The sequence below is a fragment of the Schistocerca gregaria genome, chromosome 1 (assembly GCF_023897955.1).
Source record: "Schistocerca gregaria isolate iqSchGreg1 chromosome 1, iqSchGreg1.2, whole genome shotgun sequence".
Taxonomy (NCBI): domain Eukaryota; kingdom Metazoa; phylum Arthropoda; class Insecta; order Orthoptera; family Acrididae; genus Schistocerca; species Schistocerca gregaria.
Window position 1 is genome coordinate 271,959,814 of NC_064920.1, and position 11,177 is coordinate 271,970,990.

At 40.8% G+C, this 11,177-nt stretch overlaps 1 protein-coding gene across 2 annotated transcripts in view; it reads right to left on the reverse strand.

The window, feature by feature from the left end:
* Positions 1-9,113, reverse strand: part of LOC126340516 (alpha-mannosidase 2x) — a 162,792-nt gene extending 153,679 nt beyond the window's left edge. Inside the window, exon 1 of one of the 2 annotated variants that reach the window (XM_050001696.1) lies at positions 7,918-9,113. The gene's annotated coding sequence lies outside the window, so the exon portion shown is untranslated. The remainder of the gene's footprint in view (positions 1-7,917) is intronic. The other variant, XM_050001697.1, reaches the window with a different exon arrangement.
* Between the last annotated feature and the right edge of the window lie 2,064 nt (positions 9,114-11,177).

An 11,177-nucleotide genomic window follows, 5' to 3' on the forward strand; every position in this document is an offset into this window, starting at 1 on the left:
CGTTTAGGTAGCGGTGGTGTGGGTACCACCTCAATTCCCTTCATCTTGGGGGTCTTCTTTCTGGATTTCTCTCACTGATCCTTGGGTCTTTCTGGCTGGGAGGGCTTCACTGATTCAGTCTAAGGGACTGAGGATGATCGTGAAGCTCTATGACCCACTGCTTTTGGGCACTTCAGCCATTGGCGGGTGTCATCTTTCTCACTAGCAGAAACCTGGGAAGGGAATGACCCAAGAGACCCCTTCCTAGCGAGAGAAGCCAAAGAAGACTTACGCTTCTCCAGCTGAGAAGTGGGGACTAGCGTCCCCCGATGGTTGGGGTGCAATGCTCCCAATGTAGGTGGTGCAGGAGCAACAGGGAGGAGAGTGTCCCCCACCATCAAAGGGGCAGGTGTAGTCTTCTGGTTCTGAGAGCCGACTGGAACTCGCGGAACTGATGGTGCTACAACTGTTCTCGTAGGGGCGGCATAAGAGGAGGTTACAGCCACAGGATGTAGATGCTCAAATTTCCTATTGGCCTCAGTGTAAGTCAGTCAATCCAGCATCTTGTATTCCATGATTTTCCTGTCTGCAGTCTGCTGAGCAAGAGTAATGATGCTCTCCGCAGTTGACAAGGATAGGAGGCAGGGCACATGGAATATCGGGATGGGATGGATGTCCACAATCTCAACATATGATGGTGGAAGTACAGCCGGAAGACATTTGGGTAAACTTCCAGCACTTGAAGCACCACATTGGGGGAAAGATATATGGCTTGACATCACAGCGGTAGACCTTCCCGGGCAATGTGTCACCCTTGAAGGCCAAGATGAAGGCACCGGTGGCAACCTGATTATCCCTCAGACCTCGATGGATGTGCCGGACAAAATGAACTCCTCGTCGCTCTAAGTTGGTGGCCAGCTCGACGTCAGGCTGCAAAAGAAGGTCCCTGTGGAATATAATACCCTGGGCCACATTAAAGCTCTTATGAGGCATGAGGATAACGGAAACATCCCCCAGCTTGTCACAAGCAAGTAATGCCTGTGACTGGGCACAGGATGCCATTTTATCAAGACTGACCCTGGCCACATTTTGGACAAGTCATCCACCCTGATGCCATCCACTCTGACCAGGGGCCCTCCCCACAGGCGCCACCCAGATGCAGCAAAGGCCACCTGGCAGGATGGCCATTGCCGGGAGTCCCGATGCTCCAGGGTGACAGGCATCAGCAAAGCGATCCCTGTGTAGTCAGGGGGCTACAACCAACATGGTATATTTTGGCCCCACCACAATGGACTGGCTACTGTGCTGGATATCAGGCGCAAAGAATTCTATGGTCATCGTCGGCGCAGAAAATGACGCTGTTTAGTGGGTGGAGGAAAACGCACCACGTCCTCGTTCAAGAGATGGAGGATGAGTGGGACTGCAATGTCACAACGAGGAAGTGGGCTAAAGATCTCAATGCCCGATAGACACAATGCACCATGTAGGGCACCCTTCCCAGATTGGCTCGCTCTTTGGGAAAATTTTGAAACAAGGAGGTCAAACCCTACAAGGGACCATCACATAAAGGTCAAAAGGTGTGAGGTTCCTTTCAGTTGACTCTTATGACAGGCAGGAATACCTTGGGCCTATTCTAACCCCCAGGCCCGCAGGGGTTGCCGGGAGTCCCGATGCCCCAGGGGATGGGCATCTACTTCTTAGCATATGTGGGGAGTTAACGGCACAGGCATCAGCAGAGTGATCCCTTTGTGGTCGGGGGCCAACAGGGTAAATGGCAGCCCCACCACAACGGGCAGGCTACCGTGCTGGGTATCAGGCGCAAATGAGCTACGAAGTCCATTATCGTTGACAGTGCAGAAAGCGATACTGCATACAGGATGGAGGAAAATGCATCCAGGAGAGTGACCTTGCCCAACAGCTGGAGAATGAGCAGAAGTGCAGATCCACATTGACAAAGGATGATGCAAGAGGTATTAGCGCATGATGGACACTATGCACCAAGTAAGGCGCCCTTCCCATATTGGCTCATTCTTCGAGAAAATTTTGAAAAATGGAGGTCAAACCTGATAGGGGACCACCACATAAAGGCCACAATGTGTGAGACTCCTTTCAGTTGCCTCTTATGACAGGCAAGAATACCTCGGGCCTATTTTAACCCCCAGACCTGCAAGGGTTACCGTCTTGTTGCTAAACACAACATTCGGAAATTCTTTCACTAAACACAGCCTTCTGAAATTCTTTCACAAAATAAGGGAAAGTAAATATTCCAGAATCTGAACTGGAAAGGGATGGAGGAAGAGGTTAACACATCTATAGTATCGGTCATGAAGTGCCACTTAAGTTGACCATACTGTGATCAGCAGTATTTTCTACTTCTGAACGGTCAACTTTCATTTTGTATGGATGAACAGTTTGTTAGTGCCATAACTGCACAAAAAAGCATGTACTTCCTTCATTAAATTTCATATCTGGTGTAGTAACCCACTCATTAGTACACATCCACCATCACTACCGGGGCAATTTATTTACCACAACTTAATTCCACTATCAACACACCAAGCATTTCCTACACTGCCTCTATACATTTTGCACCCCATTACTGCTCGGCATCCTGTTTGTAACTGTTCACACAAACAGTCTGTGTAATGAGTATCATGCCATTTGGCTGCTCCAGATCACCACCCGAGGCTGCCAACCAGGGACGGCGCTTCAATAGCCTGCCGCCAATAGCCAGAACCCCTGCAATGCCCTGGCACCGGCTGGCAGTCTTGTAAACCTCACTAAAATGTATTGTGCCACAACCTGATTAAATAGCTGTTGGTATCTCACAACGGTGTCTTTTATTGTGCTGGAGTTAGAACATCTGGTGTGACTGCTATTACAGATAGTTCTGCCACTGAGGAAATGGGATATCCTAGTGGAGGAACTGCAACAGGATGTGCTGGGTAGTGCATAAAATAGGTGTCATACCTGGATTTTCCATAATATTTCTTTGGAAAGTGTCTTCAGCAACAGTGAGACACCTGTATCTACATATCTTGTTGCATGAATTCATTCCAGTAGTCCAACATTACCTCCAATTATGACCTGTCTCGCAAATTTCCTCTTTGAAATATAACACCTTCAATATATTTCCCACAACTTAATTCCACCATCAACACACCAAGCATTTCCTACACTGCCTCTACACATTTTGCACCCCATTACCACTCGGCATCCTGTTTGTAACTGTTCACACAAACAGTCTGTGTAATGACATCTGCCAGGACCTGGCTGCCACTGCAGACTAACACTCCTAATATTCTGCAGACTTCAAACCTACTTCAACTTTTACATAGATAACACTTATTTTCTCACCTACAACTAAAAAGACGACAAACAGGAATCCCTTCCTGACAGCAGATACCCTGGTTTCATATTGCAAACTCAGGACCTAGACATGTTATTCTCATTCATCCTGAACATTCACACCTCCTCCACAATCTGTGTTGTGATGCTAATTTGATAAATAAGCCATCTTCTTCTTAAATCAAAACTGTCTCTCTTACACGATTTCAGCACCTTCAAGTGTCCACTGAGAAGCTACAGTCCCAAGCCTTGTTTACAACTGGATCTTTTACACTGTATTCCCTTCTACTCCTAAAACTCTAACTATACCCACTAGCCAACCGCAAAGTAGTGTGTCCAGCTTCTCCCATAACTCAGTATTATGAAGGCTATCTGTCACCATGACTTGAGATGAGAAATATCTGCCACCAACTCCTTCCCACTTTGCAAAAAGTGTTATTCCACGGCCCAAACAACCTTCAAGACAGTCTGATCTGTCTCTAACCCACATCTATTTCCAACTTCTTGTCGCAATCGTTACATCTGATTCAAACACATAGGTGAAAGGTCTGCTTCATGTGATTATCTCGTAACCTATACATCATTCATGTTAATCGTAAATCATATTTCCTAAAAGCAGTGCCAGTTAACACAAACTACTCTGAATTGTGTAGCTAGAAACTGCATTCCATCATATAATACAGTTCTACAGTACCAATAGACTCAAACTCCCCCTGCAAACATCCATCTATGCAACTATTCTTTTCTTGTCCCACCCTCTCCGATTCAGTTTCTTACTCCTATCTCCTCTAATTCACTCTGGTCTCATTGTTATGTAGGTTTATGTGAAGGACAGCAATACAGGTTTTAATCATCACTTCAAAAGAAAGTAATGATTTTTTTGTTTGTTTGCAGATACATGGCGGCAGTATTGGTACATACTGAAATCCCAGTGCCACAGAACTGCAGCATGCTGGTAACAGAGCCAATGTCACAGGTCATTCATGAAGAGAAGTACCATGTGCTAATTCGTTTTCAGCAGTAGCAAAATACTGCAACTGTGTAAAGCCAATCCAGATTACTTCTTCAATATTCTCAACTGGCCTGGCGTAGCTGCAACATTTTTACTACTGCTAAAAAAAATTACCACACAGCACTCTGCTTTCTCAAACAGCTGTGACATTCTTTTTAGCTCAAGAGTGTACTGTGTTACTGTGGCTCTGGGTTGTCAGTGTGTACCAATACTGAAGACAAGACATGTACCTGAAAACGAATAAAAAAATAATTCTTTTTTTGACGTGACAGTTAAAACTTTATGATTACTCTTCATATTCCTCAGAGTGTATCAACTGTTTTTATCTCCACACCAAAACTTGTCCACTTGACACATTGTTACCTCACTGAACACCAGAGTTAAGTTCTCTCTGGTACTAAATCTTTCTCCCCTTTCTGCCTTCTACCCAGAGCCCTCCACTTCCCCTTGAATTTTTCAAGTTCACCTCACCTACACCGCCCAATGTAACACTTTGCTGGTTCACTGGTAGGATACTAGGAAAATGCGACCAATCTATGAAGAATAACCTAACAAAAAAATTTTCATGCCCAATTCTAGAAAATTTCTTAAGTGTATGAGACTCCTACTAAATAAGACTAAGAGGGGATACCGAATGTATACAAAGACGAGCAACATGAGCAGTCAAGTTTGTCTGACTGTTGGGAGAACATCAAGGGGAGAGAGAGAGGGGGGGGGAGGGAGGGAGGGAGGGAGAGAAAGAGAGAGAGATCTAAACTAATGTACCCTAAAAAACATACACAAACTATCCTGTGAAGGTCTACTTACATGAGGGTCTACTTACAAAGTTTCATTAACTAGTATTACATGAGGAATTTAAGAATACACTAAAAAAACCTGTGTACTATTCCCATTGGAACTGAGAAAACAGTATTTGAATAATCACACCATGCATAGTAGTATTTAAGTAGGCCTAATCATTCTTTCCACACTCCACAAGTAAAAGGAATGGGAAGAAACCCTAATATGTGGTATAATGGAAGTACCCTACCATATTTCATGCAACTGTCAGTGGTCTGCAGAGTAATTACTGTAAAATGTAAGACATACAAAATATAAAACTTAAAACAACCTTGGTGCAAAAGGCTGACTGCCAACTCTGAATATATGTGTATGAGAAATATTATAATATTATCTACGCGGGATTAGTTAGCAATGTGATACCACCTGAGAGACCAATGACATCATTAACATGGCGGACATATAAGCCTTAAGAAATGACGTACAGTTAACATCACTAGTAACACAAATATATTAGTGAGACAAAATCAGGTAAACTAACATGATGGGAGTAGGGAATTTGGATTGTCAATAGTCTTGTTATGCACATCTTTCAATACAACAAAAACTTGCAACTGTAAGATTACAGTGGGAAAGTAGTGGTTTTGGTCAGGATTGTAAAAATAACAATGGATTGTGAAATGCATATTAAAAAAAAAGGTCATGATCAATTCTTTGGTTTCGCCAACTCAAAATCAAACTGTTACTTCAACCTAACCTAGATTCAGCTACAGTACAGGTCAGTCCGTGACCAAAAATAATAAAAACAGATTATTGGCATGACACACTCATTCGAAGTCACAGCCCAAGCCACAGTTCTGGCTGTCATCACGATCTCATACTCAAAACAAAATATACAGATTTAATATACAATAAAATTCATAATTCTCCTCAATGGATCACTCCGTAAGAGCCATATAGTGAAGAACAAAATATAAGCCACAAGCAAGAAATAATTTACATATTATAACACAAGACTAACTTCTACAACATAAACATACAAAGAAAAACATCCCATATGCCATTTACATAACACATATCGTCATGTTTACAAATATAACAATGGCTCTCGTTACTTGCTAGATCCAACTTCGCTATATAAAACTATCATCTACAACTGCCAAACAGTTAAATACTTGGATGTCACATCCATATTTATTTAAGATATTAGTTTAACTAGATGGGAAAATAGATGGCAGGGAAGATTAACCGAATGAATATTTACCAAAACCCTCAGCCAACTCATTCTGGAGTGGTGCTATTTTGTCAGTGACTATTTATAGGTTAACAGACAAAATAGAGGTGGTACAAAGAAGAACTGTACATTTCATTAGTGTGTCAGAGATTTAGTTGATCACATTGAGAATGTCAACTATATGTTTAAATTGCCCCAGTGAGAAATGGTTGCAAACGTTGAAATTTTATGTATATCGTACATAGTATAATTTGAAAATTTCAGAGATTTGTGATACATAAGCAATCGCGAAATACATTACCATCTATCCCATACAATGACAACAATGGAAGCAACGTGTTAAGTTCATGCATAGAAGCAAACAGCTAATCATTCTCAACTGCCACCACTTGGAAGTGAAATAGTAAGGCAAAGGAATAATACTGTTACATACTTTGCCCCCTGCTACATGCTATCAATAGCCATGAACACTGGAATAACTATGTTTAGTAGTAAACTTTCAGCAGTTTCCATTTTAAAAAAAGAGAGAGAGAGAGAGCATGCTGACAGATGTACATCATATAGTGGAGTTTTCCATCTCTTCCAAAGTTATTACAAAATGCATCAAATACTTTCAGCATTCATATTTAAGATTTCAGAATGTACATTACAATGAGACTGTGTCTATTTCTTCTCTTCTCTGTGGACACATGTACACATTCTCATTTTAATTACCTTGGCATTACAATCCAAAATCTATATACTCATTAGGCTTACTGTTCTAGAAGCAAGATGTTACAACACATAGGCTTGTGTGACCACATCTCTTCCATGACCACAGACTTTTTGCTGTGGGCATGTTTACATAAAAGCTGTTATTTTTAAATAATTTACTAATGCAACAGAAAACAGGACTGTCAACAATGAATTTTAATGTTGTCCTGCAAGTACGGCTTGTGCGACTCCATATCGATGCCATAATTAAGATTTATTATTATAATTGAAAAACAAGTTCCAATGAGCGAATTAATGAGATCACTTTAGCCAGTGAAAACTCGCGCCATTATATAATTTCAACAGTACTGCAGAAAATGTTGAGAGACGGTAAAACAACTTGGGTACGCTAGAAAATAAACTCCAATACCGACGAAAAAATCGTCCGTTTCATTGCTAAATGGCAGTGTTTGGCAAATCAACGAAGAATTTGCTATTGGAGCAAATTTGCCAGATTGTCACAGAGAATTCACGCCGAATAAAATCGTGCATTTTTTCGTACTAATCTCAAATATATATTTGCACATTAACTTAAAACATTGATATTTATTAGTTGCTACCAACTGATACCACATTTAGTACCGACATCATGTAAATAACGCTCGGAATACAAAATAATGACACATCTTTGCTACTGACAAAATTTAGAGACGCTGCCAGGTTCCTAAATACAACGCACTATTGTCATTTACGCAGATGTTAAGTTCAACAATTATTAAATATAAGACCCTAACAGCTATTTCCAATGACTAAAGCGAAGAAAATTTCATTACGAAACTAAGAGAAGGAAAAAAACAGGAAATTTACTTACTATTTCAAGTAAACGTTGCAAATACCTTAGAAGGCTCAAAAAGCGCTCAGCGTTATTAACGCGTATCAGATAAAACATTCAACGCTTGACAGCTTCAGTTGCCTCGAAATGCCATTATCGCACACGTGCAGTTCACAACGGATGTCACTATCGCTAAGAATTTACTCTTATTTGTCACCATTTATCTCCAGTTTCGAACTATATATCACCGAGTTCATTTTTTTACTATTATTTCTATACAGTTGACACGCATTTAGTATATCAACAAAGCAGACGTAAATCGACCGTGTTTTGTCTCGAGATACCGCTCCGCAAAGTATTACCAACGATGGGGATTTCAAAACTTGAATGCTAACCTGCAAGATTACAATAAAAGTCACTGGAACAAAATATTGTATTTTTAATTCTGGAGATCCCACTGTACCCAAAGTAGCTGCCACGACTTTTTCAATTTCTATTTTAGTTTCACTTCCGTACACTTTGCTACAGTCACTGTCTATTCATTGTCATAATAAACTGAAAATCTTGCGTTGCTTCAACAAGTGAGTTAGCAATGCTGTCCTAAAGAAATTTGGTCATAATATATTTCACTATTTTTTTCCCACACCTTTCGTCGAACCACATTAGTTAAGGTTCCTTCCTCGAAGAGCGAACAAGAAATTAAAAAAAAAATTGTGAACAGTAGGCATCTTGTAACACATTTTTCGCAAAGGAATATAAACTACTGCGAGGAACTCCAGTATGGAAAAACTAACTGAGACGCAAGTACGCCTTGTAACGTAGACTACTTTTGAATCGAGTCTCTAATATTAGCAACAAGTAGTATGGGAGTACATCCCGGTAGCCTGTTTACAGGTATGGAGGTAGAATTTAAAGACTCGCGAACTATTGACCATTTCACAAATCGTCGTCATAGATCTTTTCTTTCCTTTCATATGCTACAGATATTCTCTGTTAAAGCACAGATAGGCCCCATTGCAAGAAATAATAAGAATTAATGGCCCAGTAAGCAAATGATTTTACTCATGTCAATGTATATAACTGAGGATTAATGTCACAGTGGTGATATATAGCCCGGTCCACACGCAACGATCTGTCTGCGCAGACATCGGCGCAGATGTCTGTGCATGCAAAAGATCGCTGCAAATGAGGTGTGTTTACACGACACAAACCCCAATCTCCTACTCGCCCGCCATCTGTCGATTTGGAAAAGAAATATCAGTGGCAAGCGTTTATGCTCCCCCTAAACGTCAAAAATTTAATTCAGTTGTTTTGAAATATAGAAATGGAGAAAGTTCTGTTGTGGTCTGTGTTCCAACTTGTGTTGGAAAAAATATTCAGACCAACCGCAGGAAACAGAGAAAGCGGTCAAAATGGTGTAGACAGTGGCTGCTAAAGCAAAAGCAGTTTTCTCACGTAAATTTACTGCGAAAGTTGCTGGGCGAACCTAACGACTGGCGAAATTATTTGCGGATGGATGTCTAAACTTGTAATTATCTCTTAAGGCTCGTAACCCCTCATATTATAGAAAAATACTTGTTTGAGAATACAGTTTCTGCACAATATGGTGAATTATTACTTCGACAAGACATTTCATCTATCTGCAGCCCTAAAAATTTAAAATGTTCGCTTTTAGGCCTACTGTTCATTTAATTGTTCTATAAGAATAAATTTTCATTTAACGTATGACTGAAAATAGATAGCACATCAGAGATAAGACTAAACTGCTCATGTCTGCAATTAGCTTGTGCCCTAAATTTAAATGTAGGTCTATGGATTGCAGAATACGCATAGTAGTACAGCACTGGATTTCTATCAAGTAACTGTGTATATGTAATGGGATCTACTGTAATTATAAAACAAATTTCACTCCTTTAATGCATAAAGGAAATTTAGGGTTTCTTTGGTAAACGCAATGAGGTAATCATCATTTATTACCAATTCCAGATTATTCACTATATATGGCTGGACAGACAGTGTCAAAATTACCGTAATAGTACCGGTACTACAATAAAATGAACACAATCAGTGCTTTTTTTCTAAAAAAAATGTTTGAAGGTACTCTGGCATGGGATATAGTGCAGCGAAAATTAGTTATAAGTGAAGCATGGGATATCACCCATCTGCTTTTAGCCATGAAGTCATCAACATGTGAAACTACAAAAAAAAAAAAAAAAGTATCGGGCTCTTGAGTTGACTTTATTACAGCTCAAATGAAGCAGGCGATATCGAGAAGCACACAAACATACAAGAGATTGTGGTATCGAACACTTCAGTTTACATCACCTCAAATGAACCATGCGGTTTGAGTGTACGCATATCCATTTAGCACTACCATCGCCCACTATTAGCGGGCGAGGGCACTACATGCTTGTCGAACTGGCTGCCAGCGATTCAGTTGTCGAGAAAGGTTGCCACAGCTTCGAAATGCTTGAAACGGTCAATGACATCCATTTTCCCACCAAAAACTGCACTGGTATCGTTCGTATTACAATTACCAACACAAAAAAATGAAATCAAAAATTTACGTCCGTGAAATGAGTCTTTGGCACTCGTCCAAGTTTTGAACATCGTAAAAAAATTACTTTGTCCACGAAAAAGTTTAGGGGTGCGCATCCCCCGGCGTTCCCCCAGAAAACAGCGAGGACTACAATGATACTAAAATGGACACTACAGAACATATTACAGTTTAGAACTAGATTACAATGAACTTATATCTTATAATAATAAGTCAACTATAAAAACGTACTAGAAAACATTGCAGTCAAGTTACTGCTGTTTTCGTGGCAATGAGTTGCAGCTCCTGTGTCTTTGTTAATCAGCAGCTTGGTTTATCTGTCTTTATTGTGAGTTTTGTGTTGATGAACTTCTAGGTCTCATGATTCTTCCTATGTGAATGAGGCAGGTGAAAATATATTGGCTGAAAACAGTCAGAAATACTAATATGGAAAAAGTTGGTTTACCATGATCAGTTTTTACCCTTAAGGTAATAACCCTCTTTTGCTTTCTTTTGCACAAAATGCACATTTCTTCAGCTTGCAGAACAGCCTGTCTCCACAGTAAAAGCCAATGGCTGATATGGCTGTGGAACATTGCACAGTAAGGAGTATCTCACGATAGACGCTCGGGAGGGGGCCGCAGGTCGCGAGGCACAGCCATTGGCTGCCTCGACCGCAACCCTGGCTGCCGCCGCCCCCGACTCTGCTGGCAGTCGGCCGCGCGTGCGTTTCCCTTGAGTTAAGCATACACACCGTTGCCAT